Below are 18,887 nucleotides of genomic sequence, written 5' to 3'. Positions count from 1 at the left end.
AGAAGGATGCCACCACTGACATGATTGTTGCTTGGTCTCAGGTGTAAAGTGGTATGCCAAGATTTCATCACCCGTGACAATTGAGTCCTGTTTGGCTGCAAGGTGGTGAAGAAATGCGTGGGAAGCATCAACTCGTTGCCACATGTGGTCCTCAGTCAGCATGCGTGGCACCCATCTTGTGCACAGCTTTCGGTAGTTCAATGTTTCCATTAAAATTCTATGAGTGGTGCTTCAGGAAACCTCAGGAACCAATGTGCAGAGATCATCCAGGATGATCTGCCAATCTTCATGCATGCTTTGCTGAACCTTGAACACTGTCTCCTCAGAAATTGACAGTCTCTTACTCCTTTGTTTGTCGTGAATTTCGGTCCAACCACCTGCAAACTCTTTACACCACTTACGAACATTTTTAACATCCAGGCACGATTCACCCTACACTTCTATCAATTGGTGATGGATTTCAATCAGCGCAGTGCCCTTTGCATTCAAAAACTGAATAACTGTGTGCAATTCGCACTTGACGGTAACATCCAATGGGAGCTCCATTCTCAACAGCTGTGCCTCAGCACAGTGTGCACATTTACACACAGTGTGTGAAGCACTCTTCATAACAGTATGACCACCTGCCACACAAACAGAGTTCTGTACTTACAAAAAAATAGGAGACCTTACTTTTGGGATAGCCTCATATCACTTTGCAACCCAATCTCAAAATCTTTCCAACAGCAAATCTGACATTGAACCGTGCCTTGAACAGTTCCCACCATGATCCCAACTTGATCCACCATCACTACCTCAAAATTATCCCTTACAAGCCTCCCAAGAATTCCTCACATCCAACATTCCTCCACAACCTCACAACCCTTCCTCAGGTCCCTACAGCATGACTCTAACTTATCCTCAGCAGAACTCCAGGCTCTGTGTTCCATAGAAGCTGATGACTCCATCATGATTCTCCCAGTAGGCAAAGGATCTACCACTGTGGTACTTTACCAGCATGAGTATGTTAGTGAATGTCTGCCCCAGCTGTCTGACACCACTACATACAGAATCTGCCATCAAGATCCCATCCCTGTGACTCAAACTGACCTGCAGTCCCTCCTAAAAACCACAGGCCCCTCACACAGACTAACATCTCAATCCGTAGAACTTCTTACCCCACTCAAACTGCAATCTTTGTAAGATCCACAAATCCAATCATCCTGGCCATCCTATAGTTGCTGGCTTTAAAGCATCCACTGAACGTATGTCTGCCTTAGTTGATCAACACCTGCAACTGATAGTTCAAAGACTTCCCTCCTATCTTAGACACAACATTTATTTCCTATGTCATCTGAAATCCATGCCCATCCCACTCCCACCACACAACGTGCTTGTCACCATTGATGCCACGACGTCCCTCTATGCCAACATCCCCCATATACTGGTCTGTCTGCTGTTGATCATTTCCTCAGTCATGCCCATCTGATTCCAAACCTATGACATCCTTCCTGCTCACCGTAATCAAATTTATACTTATAAACAACTACTACACCTTTGAGGGGGCAGACAAACTAACAGATCAGGGATATGGCCATGGAAACCAGGATGGCTCCTTCCTATGCCGAGCTTTTCATGGGTCACTTGGATGGGGCTTTCCTGGGATCCATAAGCCTTCAGCCCCTGGTTTGGTTTAGATACTCTGATGATATCTTTGCAATATGGACTCATGGTGAGGCTGACCTGTTAAAATAACTGGACTATCTGAATACCTTCTCCCAATTAAATTTCACATGGTACTATTCTGAATCCCATGCCACTTTCCTTGTTATTGATCTCATCATCTCCAAAGACCAGATACACACACTTGTCCACACTAAACTTGCTAACAAACAACAGTACTTACATTTTGATTGTTGCCGTCCTTTCCATGCCAATCATTCCCTCCCATACAGTCTTGGCATTTGAGGCTAACGTATTTGTTTGGATGCAGACTCTTTACAGCAATACACAACCATTCTCCCCCCAGCCTTCACTGGACATAATTAACCCACCAACCTAGTTCAAAAGCAGATTTCCTGGGCCATCACATCCAATCCTGGTACTGCTGATCCCTCCAAAAAACAACTTTGAAGCACATCGCTTGTCACTCAGTATTATCCTGGTCTTAAATGTATTAATCAGCTAATTCAACAACGCCATATCTTCCTAAAATCATGCCCTGAAATGAGATCCATTCTGTCTGTCAGATTTTGCCCACCACACCTAGAAAACCTTTTCATCACCCTCTCAATCTCCACAGTATCCTTGTCAGACCCTATACTCCTTTAGTACCCATCTCCCTAACCTATGGGTCCTACCCCCCTGACTGTCCCCGCTGCAAGACTTGCCCTATGTACCCTCCTACTGCCACCTATACCAGCCCTGCAACTGGTAAAATGTGTGTTATCAAAGGGAGAGCCATCTGTGAATGAAATATGTCATATACCACCTGTTATGTAAACAATGCTCTGCCTTTTACATCAGCATGACTACCATCAAGTTGTCTGTTAGGATGAACAGGCATAGGCGGAGGGTGTATACTGCCAACATACAACATCCTGTTGCAGAGCATGCTCTACAATAAGACAGTTGTGACCTCGGTGCCTTTTTCACCACACACACTATCTGGATTCTTCCCCTAGACACCACTTTCTCAAAACTCCGCAGGTGGGAACTGGCACTACATGTCCTTGGTTTTTGCCACCTAGCTGGCTTTAATTTACATTAAGTTCTTCCATCTCAGCATTTCTTCACAGTAACTACTCCTTTCTTCACTCCATTTTAGTTTTCTGTATCTTTCATTTTCTGACCTGTCTATTTTTCACCATCCCTCTCCTACCTCTGTTACATAGTGTGCACTTAGCTTTACACTCTCATTAGCTTGTGCATGATGTTCTAGCAATAATCTCTGTGTTGCATATTACTCTATCTTCCACCTTTAAGCTCTCAGGTTTTCAAATCTTTTTCAGTGCAGTCCCCAACAATCAGTCTTTCCTTTTCATCCCATCTGGTAAGTCTCCCCTGACCAGGGATTCTAGGAGACTTTTCCAAACTGTACCCCTTTTCCTAAAGTTCTACATTTCCTTTCCCTTTACCGTTCTTCCTTTCCCTTTAACGCTTCTGCTGGAGGAAAGAGCCACTGGCTCCAAAAGCTTCCATAAGTAAAACCTCTTTTTTATATGTGTGTTTTCCTGCTACTGCTTGGTGAGTAGATTTTATCTCTATCCAACTGAATTAACTGCATAGTATCACAAACAGTCTACAATATTGTTAGTCCTGTTTATCTCACTGTCATTTCACATATCACAAATTTTCAGTTCATTCTCTGTTTAAGTTTTGCCTGATTTAATACAATAACCTTATATAGACACCCTTAATAGTTGTACAGTGACTCAGGTAGTTCACAAGTAAAATTCTGAAACTTGTAAAAGGAAGTGTAAATGTTCAGATTCAACTTTTATGTTTTAGCCCAAATTATTTCATAACTTAATTGTAAGGAAACTGTTGGTTTGGGATTGTGCAACTGAGCACAGTTTTTAGTGATGTGAAATTTCATTAAATGATTGCAGCTCTTACATAAAATTCAGTAAGGCTGTTAGGTCAAGACATCACATCAAGCAGTACACAATTCATCATTTAAAAGGAATAAAAAATGAGGAATAATAGTGATTATATTTTTATTATTATATCATTTGTTGCAAAAATACATAATAACAAAAAACATTTCATTGTTAGGAAGGATTGTGAAATTATAATGTATCACAGTAATCAGGCAGACTCTCATTCTGTCCCAACAACTGATTCACCAAAAACTTCTAAACTGCACTGCAAGTTTCCCAGTTGCTGTCCAATTAAATTCTGTCTTTGCAACCAGCCTCTCCTGTGGACATAAAGCAGACATTGTCTCAAATAATACACTCTTTATAAAAATGTTCAATTATGTGATTCCTAAATGTGCATATTCTATGCAGATTTTTTTATCTTCTTTCAAAGTTGACAGCTTTTTGTTAATTGTGTTGATTTACAGCCACTTTAAGAGCAAAGCACATCAATGAGATTTAGACTAAACAGGCAGACACAAGTTAGTTGCAGGTAGTGTCTGAGCACTGCTGCCACTGACACAGTAGAATACTGTCACATGGTGCTGTCACATGGTGTGTGTGTGTGTAATTTTTTTTTTTTTTTTTTTTTTTTTGCGACAGTTTTGGACATTGTTATTTGGTCACTGATGTAACTTTATGTTTCATTAATAAACATGAGTGTTGAAAGTAAACATCTAACTAAAACATAACAATCCACATCATATTTCTAAACTCCAACAAATTTGAGGAACACCAGTTACCACAGGGGTCACATTTTCGCAAATGCAAGAGCACCAACTATGAGGTCCCATTGGTCATTATTACCTTTTTACTTTGCTGAATGTTGGAATTAAACATGGGTTGTGGTGTCTCAGTTAATTTAAATACACTGTTTCATTACTCATATTTTTCAACAAGGTATAGGACTATTGTTGCAACCACATCAAATGAATTTGCGGTTGTGAACGACTACCATCCACTGTAGAATGGACTGATAACAATGAAAATTTGTTCAGGACCAGGACTGGAAGCCAGATTTAACACTTGTCACAAGCAGTCGCCTTACCATTTAACTATCCATTCACGAATTGCAGCCAGACCCAAACTTCCATATGTCATCAACCATGCATCTACAACAAATTCCATTCTACAACTGACGGTAGTCTTTATTTGCAATTGTGGATTCATTGATGTCTTTTGTAACAGCTGTGGTCACCACAGTGCCTTTTCCTTTGGACATGCATGCATGTCCAAAGAAATTTTGCATTGTAATCAAAATAACACAGGCACTACAATATCGTATTGTTGCAAGGATGGCCTTCTGACATAAACTCAGAATTGTCATAATGAAATATACTGCTGAGCAGAGCAGGAGCTGTACCATACCACACAATTTTGTAAGTTCACTTCCTCAACTGTCTGTATTTAGTTCTTTACAATGTTGTGTACCTTCCAGTAATTTTCAAATAATGCCACCATGTGAAAATATTGTTACTTGGTTGGTGGGGGCTACTCTTTTCCATGCTCAAATGCCATTTTTGACTAGCTTCTGGCATCATCTATGCTAAATCAGCTATTACTTCTATACTGTAACCCCACATATTCAAAGTACTCCTAAAAAGAATCTGTTTGGATTAGCCCTCTGTTGTCAGATTATGAGAATAGTGGTTGGGATGTAGATGCAGACAAAGAATACAAATAATGATACCAAGGGAGCTCCATGTGAAACAATGAGTGAAAAATTTCAAATGTAGTTATAGATTAATGTTCTGTATCACTCAAATTAACAATAAAGGAAATGAATGGGCTGATAATAAGAGTTGCTAGAGTAACTGAATTGCATGAAGAACTTTAATGTTGACTTAATGTCAGATAGTGTTCATCAAAGACACCTAAGTTAACAGTATTTAATTACAGATCTTCAAAAAAGTAAAAACTGCAACCGGAAAGAGTTGATAATGCTGTTTATTGGAAAAGCAACAGTGCATTAATGGTTCTGAACTGACAGAATTGGTCCCAGATGGCTGTTCATGTTATTAAATTTCATTTAGCTTATGCTGTACATGCAGTGTTGGCTGTTTTTCATTGTGACTAAAATTCATACTGGAGTGGTAGAGCCCAGCAGCAAACAAATGATGTAGGGAAATGACTATTTTACTATAACTGGATCTAATAATAAACTAAAACAACTTTCTAGGTGCTTTCATTTGAATAAATAGTATTATCAGCAGTGGCTATTTGCTGTTTTTACTTTGCACTTCTAACCAGTCACAGTTTCACCATCTTATTTTTTGACAAAATAACATGTTCTGTTTTCCTTGACACCTACTGTAGCATTTCCAGGGGTATATTAAAAACTGAACTACACTGTGTGATGCTGAGACTATTTAAGTTGCAAACCATAATCACTGCCAGAGACAATTCATATCTTTGACTTTCTTAATGGAAGTTTAGTGCTCTGTGGTCTTCCCCATTGCTCAGACATGTTTGTGATCTTCTTCTGTATTTTGTGCACATAACCAAGTGCAGGTAAATCCTATTTGTTCTCTTGCACCTGTGTGAGTAATCTTCATTATGGTTAACATCCCATAAGTAGTGACTCCAGTGAAGAAGATGAACACCGAGCAGACCATTAAATTTGAGGCAAAAGTGGGTGATCTGGACAGTGCAGTCAATGTCTTCCACATTAAAGACCAGTTCCAAACTGTGTAGTATTTAATGAACTATTTAGTTTTGTGTTTCCTATGAACATTTTGCTCACCACTAATGTTGTGTGAACTGTGCTGTGCAAAAAAGTAAAGGTACCAAGTAACACCCCAGGAGTGGGATCTGTATCTTTGAATGTTGGAACTTAGATTTGCCACGTATGGCATGTGCACTGATGAAATGCAATTCATACCTATTGTTAATGCTTTGGACACTCAAAAATTAATTCTGTGATTTTTGTTACCAAACGTGCTATCTCTGATGCGAGAGTATTTATCCCACAGTATTGTGTAAAGTTATTTAAAAATCTTGCAGGCAACTCATCTTGAGAATGGTTGTAAGCCTGTCAGCCAAAATAATGGAATAAGAATAAGTCATATTGCAGATACATGCCTGAAAGATGATGGAATATTAATTCTGATGTCAGACATTATTCATCAAAGACGACTACAATATAAATACCATCATCTTAAAGACAGTGCTTTGAACAGAGTGTGTAAATCTTGAGGTCAATGTATCCAGCCATTATGGTACTGTATAGTGAAACGATTGGTGATAAATCACCTTCTGAATTTTGGCACCATTTATGTGCTCTCATCACAGAAACTGAAGTAGCAAATGCTATGTTCCAGAATGTGTTAAATGACTGTCTTTTCCCATTAAATTCCAGTGATTTCTAATGACAAGTGTGACATTCTATCATAGGTGGACATTACCAATAAAGTGCACTAAGTTTTTCAAAATGACAAGACTGGTGTTGCATCACCATCCTTCAGTGGTGGTAACTTCCATTGTCATGTGAGGGCAGTAGCTACTACCTCCTGAACAATTACAGTTTCAGAGCACATCTTACAAGAGCAGCACCCATTTCTTTCAGAAGGGTATGTAAGTTGCAACACATGTAGGTGCACTCAAGCGGCAGTTGACAAAATCAGGAAACGAAATGCTGACTCTCATCAACTTGCGGAGGCAGTGCTCCGCAGCATTTTTGCTAAACCCTTAGCTGCAATTGGAACAAACAGATACTGACATAGTGCTGGTAACACACACGTTTCAGAGCACAGGCCAAGAAGTGCATTACTCCTTGTGCTTATCCAAACAGTTGCAAGAACATAAAAAAGCATCAACCTATCAATACACAACAAATTACTGATAGTGGTGACACACAAATTTTCAGTGCAACTGTCACTGCTTTCCAATAAGATATGGATGACTACACTTCATACAACACAGCTATCTTCAAGCCAAACATTGCAAACTTGAGCACTAGTGATTCATGTGCCTTGCAGAGTCTTTTGGGTGCCTGTTGTGGACTGCCTCATCTGTATATTACAGGTACATGTGTACCACAGTTTTACCTAGTAGACTCAATTTCCAATATTAGCATGTTAGCAGTGATACAACAAGTACTAACTCAGGCCAGCACATGGCTCACAGTAACCAACTGCTCACCAGTTAGTATTACGGAAAACAGACAGAAGTGACTGGCTTAAGTTTCATGCAACCTAGCAAATGTTACTGAAACTATTTTGGGTGCTGACTTCTTGCATTGCCATGATGTCAAAATACATTTATGCTCAGTGCAACTACAACTGGGTAATGAAACAGGTAAAGAACAAGTTTGGCACATTTTCTAAAACAGCCAAAACCTCATTCATGAATAACCTGCAACTGCAATGTCTACAACAACAACAACAACAGCCTTATGTATTACCAAGTCTGCAAAATAGCCTAATTACTACATAGGTTCCACAACAGAATTCACTGCAGCAGCAACAGTCTCAGCAACCACCACCACAACAGTGGCTGGTGCCAATAATGAATGATATGAAGTAGCCACCTATGATTCCTGTCCAGGCATTCCTGTGTCCACTTTTTCTGGATGTAGGTTTTGTGAAAAATGTAAAATGTGGTTGACTCAAACTTGGATGTGAATCATAAATTGAGAACAATTTCATGCAAAAGAATGAAAACAGCATTAGCAACTCAACACCGATCCAATTTGCCAGTGTGTGTGATAAACAATGCCACCAACTCACTGTTGGCAAGAATAACCTGCAACTGCAATGTCTACAACAACAACAACAACAGCCTTATGTATTACCAAGTCTGCAAAATAGCCTAATTACTACGTAGGTTCCACAACAGAATTCACTGCAGCAGCAACAGTCTCAGCAACCACCACCACAACAGTGGCTGGTGCCAATAATGAATGATATGAAGTAGCCACCTATGATTCCTGTCCAGACATTCCTGTGTCCACTTTTTCTGGATGTAGGTTTTGTGAAAAATGTAAAATGTGGTTGACTCAAACTTGGATGTGAATCATAAATTGAGAACAATTTCATGCAAAAGAATGAAAACAGCATTAGCAACTCAACACCGATCCAATTTGCCAGTGTGTGTGATAAACAATGCCACCAACTCACTGTTGGCAATGTCACCTACGCAACACACACACACACACACACTTTCCCTGAGCTGCACCCTTCTGGGAAAGAGGGGTGGGTAGGATGGTGGTAAGATTAATGCAATTATAAAATGTAATCAGTGACAGAGGCACTTTATATATTTCCACTTCCTTAACTGAAGTTTTGTGCCCTGTGGACTTCCATGTTGCTCAGACACATTCACAATCCAGTTTGGTAGTTTGTGTATATAGCCAAATGCTAATCAAATCTCATTTGCAATTGTATGTCTGTATATGCTTAATCTTTATTGTGGTTAACATCCTACAACAGAGTTAATGTCCCACATTAATACTATGTATTTCAGTTTTCAATATGTTTATGGTTCTCCAAAAGCTGACAGAATATTTCACAAATTTCCAGTGAGGATAAAAGGGAAAATTTAGCAGTCGCTGACAGTTTAAAAAATTATTACTAACCTTAATTATTTGAATATAAAATTAATAATATGTAGCTTGTTCTGAACATGATGATCAAATAATATTAAAGAAACATCTTTTGTAGTTGTGACCATGTGACATAGTTCACTGATTAAGACAATGGACTCTGATTCTAGAAGACTGGGTTGCTAATCCTTGTCCATCAACGACCTTTTAGGATTGGCAAGATGGTTCTGTCAACTATAAGCTCATTAGAAATTGAGTGGGATGCTGGAAGGTTTGGTTAATGAACTCCATCCTTCCTTTCTTCATTTCCAATTTGGTTTAGATAACAAAAGCAATCTGTTATTAGAAGAGAGTAACAAATATGATTTGTCAGAGTATTAAGAGAGAATCAACAGTAACAAGTGATTTAGCAAGCAGATCTAGTGAATTATAGTTTAATTCTTCCTTAGTATATTTCTGTGTGATCCTGAATTCAGTTTTTCCTTGGAACAAATCATAATGTATTTGAACCAATATCTGCAAGAGTATATGCAACATATGATATTATATATAATGTTTTTGGTATAGAAAACTCTTTTTAACTAAGAGGAGTCAGTGTAATCAATAAAAGAATAATTGTCAAGTCAGACATTGGGGAAGTAAAAACCATTCTCTGTGTACTAATGAAATACACCAACAACAGGAAGTAAATGAGTAGTGAGACATGAATGAGGTTCATTTCTATGTCAGTAACTGTTGTACATGAAAAGTAAGTGATATATCATAGAAAGCATGAAAAGAAATTGTTATATGCATGATAGCTAAATAATCAATGATGGTCCGGCACAAATTTTCAACTTTCCCCATTGAGGTATATCAATGCTCACTAGCAGCTAAATGTTATATTCCTCTGTGTCTTGAAGGAGTTAACAAACTCTGGTTCAGAGTGAATGACTGCAACAGTCAGTGTTTCATAAGTTAGCAGTTTTGATGAAGATGATATTAACAATTTGACCTAAAAATAGTAATTAAATATTTCTGCTTTCCAAGTATTAGCTGTCACGTGATGAGTTATACCTTGTGTTTTATAGATCCCAAAAGGTATCTATAGAGATGTGGCACAAATCATCATATTAACTTTAACAGAGAAGCAGCAGTTATAAACTGATTATGTATCCTGCACTGAAAAAGTGCTAGAAAATGTAGTCAAAAATAGAACTATGATAACCAAATGCATGAGAAACATCTACTTAACAGGTAGACGCAGAGTAACAGGTACTTACAAAGTAGACATGTATGCTGATAGTAGATCAGTGGTTCTTTCAACTGGGAACAGAGAGAGGAAAATGTTGGTGAAGTGAGAGGAAAAGGTTGTGAAAATAATTCTGATAATATGATGTGAAGTCACTGGCATTTGATTCACTTTATGCAAATTTACATTTTTTGAGCCTATGTGATTAATCAAAGAAGCTCCACTTCTTTTTCATGAGACAATAAGAAGAAAGAAGAAAGAAAGGGAAACTGTTGCTGCCAGTCAATCAGTTTTTCTGTCCTTTCTCCAACTCCAACATATGTTGTGTGTCAGAAATGGAACACCAGATTTGCCCTATGAGCAATATAAACCAGTAAAATTTTTTTTTGAACTTTAAAAATGAGGCATTATATAGATAACAGGTAAAGAAACATTAGGAGAAGGATGATTATGTATGAAAATGTCACTATAGTGTATAAAAGAATGAGTCACAGAAAACTACTCTTCTCATCTGTGAGAATCATCATATTATACTTTCTTCCATTATATTTCATTCTTTAGCTGCTTATGCATCACCATTATGCTGCAAATTCTGAGAAGCTTGTTTGCAGGAAGCACTCACTTCTTAGTACTTGACAACCATCTAATTTGAACTGCTCTAAAAACTTTTCTACTACTCTCATTACTTGCATTGTTAACGTTTTTTATCATAACCCTCGTTCTCAATCCTCTTTTGACATCAGGAAATCACCATGTCCAGCCACATGTGCAATTCAGGTAAAAGTAAACCTGCATTCTCAGTGCAGTGCAGCTCAGTGGTACACGCTGTGTCTCGAGCTGTGGATGGGATGGCATGGCTTGCAAACACTGTTCAGTCTATCAGGTTGCCTCAAAGAATCATTTTAAATTTTGACCATGCATGCATCATCACTTTTTATCAAGAAGGATTCTCGGCACAGGCAGCTGCCCTCTGACTTGGTATACACCACATAACAGCAAAACATAAAAAGTATAAGGCCTATGTTGTAATATGGAAGCAGAGAATGACGGCTGTGCTTCTAGTGGCTCTGAATATGAGAAAATATGATTTGGAAATCCATGATTTTAATTTGGAACACCCTTATGCTATTTATATAAGAATATTTTTCATTTATATTTTATGGGTGGGCCTAGTAGTCTAGTTGCTATGTATGTGCCTGGAAGCAAAGATTTCGATGCACTTGCAAATTAATATATTTTAGAAATCTGAATCAAAAATTAATTTTTGGTGAAAAGGACTGCAGTCCCCAACAATCAGTCTTTCCTCTTCATCCATCTGGTAAGTCTCTCCTGACCCAGGTTTCTGGGACATTGTCCCAATCTCCTTCCATTTCTTAAACCTCACCAGTCTTTTTCCTTCACCCCTCTTGCTCCCCTTTCAACCTGTCCGCCACAGGCTCCAAAAGCTTGCAAATTTCACTACCTTCATATGCGATTAAGTTTTTTATCTATCCAGTTACATCATACAGCCAAAAATTGACTTGCTTGCTGTAGCTGGGGTTCAGTCATATAAAATTTTGCAAATGACATCATGGCTGCCTTTGGACTGTAGAATAATTTATTTGTAAAACACAGTATTACAATTTCAGCCATTTGGTCATTATCAAGAGGAAGCAATTGTGTCTTACCACATGTCAATACCTCAATCTTCTGACATAACATGTTACAGCAGCTGGCTTCATTGCACTGTGTTCCTGATTGTGATTTCTTGTGTGTATTTCTCCTTTTGAACAGTGTTGTGAATATGTTGCTCATATTCTGTTTTATTTTTGCTCACATCTGTAATACTGGGTGGTGTAAATGATTCCATACTCATCTTTGTTTTATATAAAATACAAGCACTATGTTCTGTGGATATCTATTCCTGCCTATGAATCCATGTGTGAAGTCCTGAATTTAAATAAGTATATTGTTTGTATTTTAACTTATTTTAATTCACATCCATTTTCCATGCTTTCTCATATTTAATGGAGAACTATGTATTAGCAGCTTTTTACAGAATTGGTATTCAACCTCTACTGCTCATTCTGTGCAAGATGTGATAAAGTTGAATACCAATTCATAGGTATGCAATGCAATGTATTGCACTGAAACCACCTTGTGTATTATATAAAACAAAACCAAATATGGAATCAAGAATATTATGAAAAGCATAGATTTCCACTAACCATAATTATGACATGTTGAGTTCCAGACAGACACAAGAAAAAGACACACAATGAGCTTTTGACCAAAGCCTTCCTGAAAGGAAACACACACACACACACACACACACACACACACACACACACACACACACAAAAGCAAGCAAGCACACCTCATGCACACACACACACACACACACACACACACACAAACACACACACAAGTAAGCAAGCAAGCACACCTCATGCACACTAACTGCTTTCTCCAGCCACTCTGGCCAGACTGCAACTGTGTCAAACAAATGCAGAGTTCCAGATTGGATTGGTGAAGAGGAGTGATAGCAGGGTATGGGTCGGGGGAGAGAAGTGTGTACTTCCTGGTAGAATGTGCAGGAACTAGATGATAGCAAGATGAAGCTGTCAGGTATAGCATCAGGGGATATGATTGCAACAGAGCTGGCCTATTACATAACTGCTTTCACATGTGGCCTGGCCTCTGACGAGGCAGGGTGTGCCTATGGTAGGACTATAACAGGAATTACTGAGCGGATAGATTGGGCAGGTTTTGCACCTCGGACTTCCACAGAGATATGATCACTGTGGTAAGAGGTTGGGATTTGGAGTGGTATAGAGATGGTGTGGATGTTTGGAGGTTGGGTGGGTGACTTCAGGAGAGGTGAGAAGGATCCTTGGTAGGCTAACCCTCATTTCAGGACATGATGATAGCTAATCAAAGCCCTGACAAAAGATGTGGTTCAGTTTTTCCAGCCTGGGATGGTATTGGGCTTCTTTGTAGCTGGTTCTTGGAGGTTGTGGGTTGGAAGAGGATTATACGTGTGTGTGGGGTGGGGGAGGGGGGGAAGGTATAAGGTATGGGAAATCTGTTTTCAGAATAGTTCTGGAACATATTAGGTGCCTGTGAAGACTTTCGCCATACTAGGAAAGGTAGTTATTGTCACTACAGATACTCCATCCCCAGCTGGCCAGGCTACAAGCGAGGATGTTTTGATGTGAAAGGGATGGCAGCTGCCAAAATGCAGGCACTGTTGGTTGTTGGTTGGTTTAATGTGGACAGAGATGTGGACGGAGCCATCAGAGAGGAGAAGGTCAACGTTGAGGATGTGGCATGCTGTATTGAGGAGGACTCAGGTGAAACAGATGAGAGAGAAGATGTTGAGATTGTGAATGAATGAGGACAGTATGTCTCGTTCCTGAGTCCAGATCATGAAGATATTGTCAGAGAACCTGAACTGGAATAGGAGTTTATGAGGATAGACAGGTTTCCTTTAGATGGCCCATAAACAGGTTGGCATAGATGGGTAACATGCAGGTGCCCATGGCTGGACTGCAGATTTGTTTGTATACTTTTCCCTCAAAGAAGGAGTAGTTGTGTGTTAAGATAAAGTTAATAAGGTGTATGATATAGCTAGTAAGGTGTATGAGGCATGAGGTAGTTCATTTGGAGTCGTTAATACATTGGGAGAGATAGTGTTCAGTAGTGGGAAGACCATGGGCATGAGAGATGTGATGTCAACAGTGACAAGTAGGGATCCAGGAGGAAAGGGGTGGGGAAGGTGGAGAGTCATCTATCAGCTCTGCTGCACATACTGCACAGCTTTTTATATTGGTATAACTACCAACCAGCTGTCCATCAGGATAAATGGCCACCACCAAACTGTGGCCAAGAGGAAAGTGGACCACCCTGTGGCACAGCATGCAGCACAACACAACATGCTTGATTTCAATGGCTGCTTCACAATGTGGGTAATTGGGATCCTCCCTCCACCACCACATTATTTGAACTGTGCATATGGTAGTTATCCTTACAACACATCCAGCACTCCCAAAATCATCATGGCCTCAACGTACAGGAACCTACTGTCCCCATACCTTCCATTCAACAGCTACCATCTCCTCTGTTTGTCACCTCCTCCAAATTCACTGTTGCTCCATTCCCACTCCTTCTCCCACAGCCTACTGATACTGCAACTGGTACTCTTGTCTTGCTACCATCTAATCCCTGCATACTCCATCAGTCAGTGTTCACTTTTCTCCCACCACCCATACCCAGCTGTTGCTGCCCTTTCCCACTTCACTCCATTCTGCTGCTTCCATTTGACTCAGCTGCATTCTGGCTGGAGTTGCTGGGGATAATTGTCATGTGTGCATGAGGTGTGCGTGCTTGTGTGAATGTGTGTGTGTTTTTTTTCTGAAGGAGGCTTTGGCCAAAAGCACCATGTGTAACAGCCTTTTTTCTTTTTCTTTTTTTTTTGCAACTTGAAATGTCATCTGTATGGTGAGTAGCAGTATATCATTTTCATAATATTGTTGATATTCCAACTCAGTCTTTCATTTACTCCATCCAGTATCATAGATATGAGCATAAATAAAGTAGAACAGGACAAATTTATTCACAGTGCAATTCGAAAAGTGTGTACACACAAGAAATCATAATTAAGAACACCTAAGTTTCATAAAAAAGATTCATAATGATCCAGAATTCTTAAATTTCTATCATAGATACAAAAAGATCTATAGGAAGGTGCTGATTGCCGCAAAAAAGTCATTTAATGACAAAATAATGTATAACGCAGAGAATAAAAACAAAGCAGTCTCAGATGTATAAAAAAGGAAATGTGGAGAGGCAAAGAAATGCAGAATAACATACTGCTAGGGGAGGGGGATAAGGCAATAAACGATCCACAACACTTAGCAAACTATGTAAACAAGCATTTTTCAAGTATTGCAGAGAAGTTACAGCAAAAATTACCCAGAACAAATATAACACCTGTAAATAATGGTGCATTAAATATAATGATGTTACTTCCAACCACAGAGTGTGAAGTCAATAAAACTGTTCAAAAACTAAAAAATAAAAAGTCATTAGGCTTAGATGAAGTAGCAATGTGTGTACTGAAACAATGCATAAGGATTATACAATGCTCCTTAACAAATATAATAAATGAATCCTTCCTATAGGGACATTTCCAGAGCAGTTAAAACAAGCAAGTTGTACCTTTGCTTAAGAAAGGTAATGCAGAAGACATAGAAAATTACTGGCCCATTTCCCTGCTCTCAGAATTCTCAAAAATAATAGAAGCAATTATGAAAGACAGATTAAAAAATTACCTGAATAACTACAATCTTAGCAGATAGGATACAAAGAATAGAGATAACACATACTTCAAATAGATCTAACATTTATTAAACACTTATCAGAACCAAAATAAATTAACATAGGGGTTCTGCAAGGTATCATATTACGACCAATACCATTCCTGATATACACTACTGGCCATTAAAATTGCTACACCACAAAGATGACATGCTACAGACGTGAAATTTAACCGACAGGAAGAAAATGCTGTGATATGCAAATGATTAACTTTTCAGAGTATTCACACAAGTTTGGCACTGGTGACAACACCTACAACGTGCTGACATGGGGAAAGTTTCCAACCAATTTCTCATACACAAACAGCAGTTGACTGGTATTGCCAGGTGAAATGTTGTTGTGATGCCTCGTGTAAGAAGGAGAAATGTGTACCATCATGTTTCCAACTTTGATACAGATCGGATTGTAGCCTATCGCAATTGCGGTTTATCATATCGCAACATTGCTGCTCGCGTTGGTTGAGATCCAATTACTGTTAGCAGAATATGGAATCGGTGGGTTCAGGAGGGTAATACGGAACACTGTGCTGGATCCCAACGGCCTCGTATCACTAGCAGTCGAGATGACAGGCATCTTATCCACATGGCTGTAACAGATCATGCAGCCATGTCTCAATCCCTGTGTCAACAGATGGGGACATTTGCAAGACAACAACCATCTGCACGAACAGTTCGACGACATTTACAGCAGCACGGACTATCAGCTCAGAGACCAGGCTGTGGTTACCCTTGATGTTGCATCACAGACAGGAGCGCCTGCGATGGTGTACTCAATGACAGACCTGGGTGCACGAATGGCAAAACGTCATTGTTTTGGATGAATCCAGGTTCTGTTTACAGCATCATGATGGGTGCATCCATGTTTGGTGACATCGTGGTGAACGCACATTGGAAGCGTGTATTCATCATCGCCATACTGGCATATCATCCGGCGTGATGGTATGGGGTGCCATTGGTTACACGTCCCGGTCACCTCTTGTTCACATTTACGGCACTTTGAACAGTGGATGCTACATTTCAGACGTGTTACGACACATGGCTCTACCCTTCATTTGATCCCTGTGAAACCCAACATATCAGCAGGCTAATGTACGACCGCATATTGCAGGTCCTGTATGGGCCTTTCTGGATATAGAAAACGTTCAACTGCTGCCCTGTCCAGCACATTCTCCAGATCTCTCACCAACTGAAAACGTCTGGTCAATGGTGGCCGAGCAACTGGCTCGTCACAATACACCAGTCACTACCCTTGATGAACTGTGGTATCGTGTTGAAGCTGCATGGGCAGCTGTACCTGTACACGCCATCCAAGCTCTATTTGACTCAATGCCCAGGCGTATCAAGGCCATTATTACGGGCAGAGGTGGTTGTTCTGGGTACTGATTTCTCAGGATCTATGCACCCAAATTGCGTGAAAATGTAATCACATGTCAGTTATAGTATAATATATTTGTCCAATGAATACCCGTTTATCATCTGCATTTCTTCTTGGTGTAGCAATTTTAATGGCCAGTAGTGTACATCAATGACTTTCCCAGTAGTGTTACTCATGGTGAAAAAATTTTCTTTGCTGATGACAGCAGTATTACAGTCACTGAGAAAACAAGAGAACTCCTTGCCGAGAAAGCAAATCAAACTCTGAAGGAAGTTTATGATTGGTCAGTAAGCAATAGAGTGAAATTGAACATAAAGAAAACTAATGCCTTGAATTCTAGTTTGAAGAGGAAAAATGACAATGTTAAATTAAATGTAGATGGTACCTCTATAGACTGTCTAACAAATGCGGAATTTCTAGGAATGAATATTGATTCTCAGTTGAAGTGGTGTGAACACACAAAGGTATTTGCAAATAGAATGTCATCAGCATGTTATGCCCTTCAAATCCTATCATCAGTGTGTAACATGCAGTGGCTTTTAGTTACATATTATTCATATGTACACTCAATTCTTAGCTATGACATTCTTTTTGGGGAACAAATGCACAAAATATTAACACAATTTTCAAACTTCAGAAAAGAGCCGTAAGAATAATAACCAAAAATACTAGTCAAGCTCATTGTAAAGATCTGTTCAAAACACTGGGGATTTTAACTGCTCCATGTGAATACATTTACCAGTCAGTTGTACAAATCAAAAATAACATTGGTAATTACTGCACAAACAGCTCTTTCCATGACCATGCAACAAGAGATAGACTCAACTTACATTTACAAAGAAAAAATAAACATAAAACTTGAAACAGCATTTTCTACCAAGGAATAAAACTGTACAATAAATTACCAAAAGAGATTAAAGAAATTGCAAAAATACACTTATTTAAGAAGGTGCTAATAAGTACTTTTTATGCAATACATTTTACACATTGAAGGATTACTTAGATAAAACAGAGTAGGGCTTTGATAAAAAATATTCTACAAATAAATAATAATAATAATAATAATGATTGAGAAACACCCAACATTTCACATAGCACCTTCACTTTTTTGTGTTTTTCCTTTTTTTTGCTTTCTATAAATACTTACCCCAAGCTATGCAAAGCATAATACTAACACCTCTTCCTCGGAGTTCACCATTTCACTCTTTATGGAGGGATGGTGACTCAGTTTTTCAGGATAGCAAATGGGAAGTTGCAGTCCAGAAAATGACCTAGAGATCACCAGTGTGTGTGTGTGTGTGTGTGTGTGTGTGTGTGTGTGTGTGTGTGTGTGTGAGAGAGAGAGAGAGAGAGAGAGAGAGAGAGAGAGAGAGAGAGAGAGATTGAATCAATGTGTGTATAGTGTGTGCATTGACTGATAGTGGTTGGTTGGTTGGTTTGGAGAAGGAGACCAGACAGCGAGGTCATCGGTCTCATCGGATTAGGGAAGGACGGGGAAGGAAGTCGGCTGTGCCCTTTGAAAGGAACCATCCTGGCATTTGCCTGGAGCGATTTAGGGAAATCACGGAAAACCTAAATCAGGATGGCCGGACGTGGGATTGAACCGTCGTCCTCCCGAATGCGAGTCCAGTGTCTAACCACTGCGCCACCTCGCTCGGTGACTGATGGTGAGATATGACTGAACAGTGCGACATTACATTATTTAATAAGTTATTTGTTAAATGTATTGTATACCAGGAGTAAATTTAATGACTGTCTCTAA

The 18,887-nt window shown here is 39.3% G+C and overlaps 1 protein-coding gene across 1 annotated transcript in view; it reads right to left on the bottom strand.

Moving 5' to 3' along the window:
* Nucleotides 1–3,681: 3,681 nt before the first annotated feature.
* LOC126456400 (agrin-like) overlaps nt 3,682–18,887 on the bottom strand; it is a 211,046-nt gene continuing 195,840 nt past the window's right edge. Inside the window, exon 12 of the mRNA XM_050092154.1 lies at nt 3,682–3,901. The gene's annotated coding sequence lies outside the window, so the exon portion shown is untranslated. The remainder of the gene's footprint in view (nt 3,902–18,887) is intronic.

The sequence above is a fragment of the Schistocerca serialis genome, chromosome 2, assembly GCF_023864345.2.
Source record: "Schistocerca serialis cubense isolate TAMUIC-IGC-003099 chromosome 2, iqSchSeri2.2, whole genome shotgun sequence".
Classification (NCBI taxonomy): Eukaryota; Metazoa; Arthropoda; class Insecta; order Orthoptera; family Acrididae; genus Schistocerca; species Schistocerca serialis.
The sequence above is the reverse complement of the archived record's forward strand: the minus strand, read 5'-3'. Positions and strand labels throughout refer to the sequence as shown.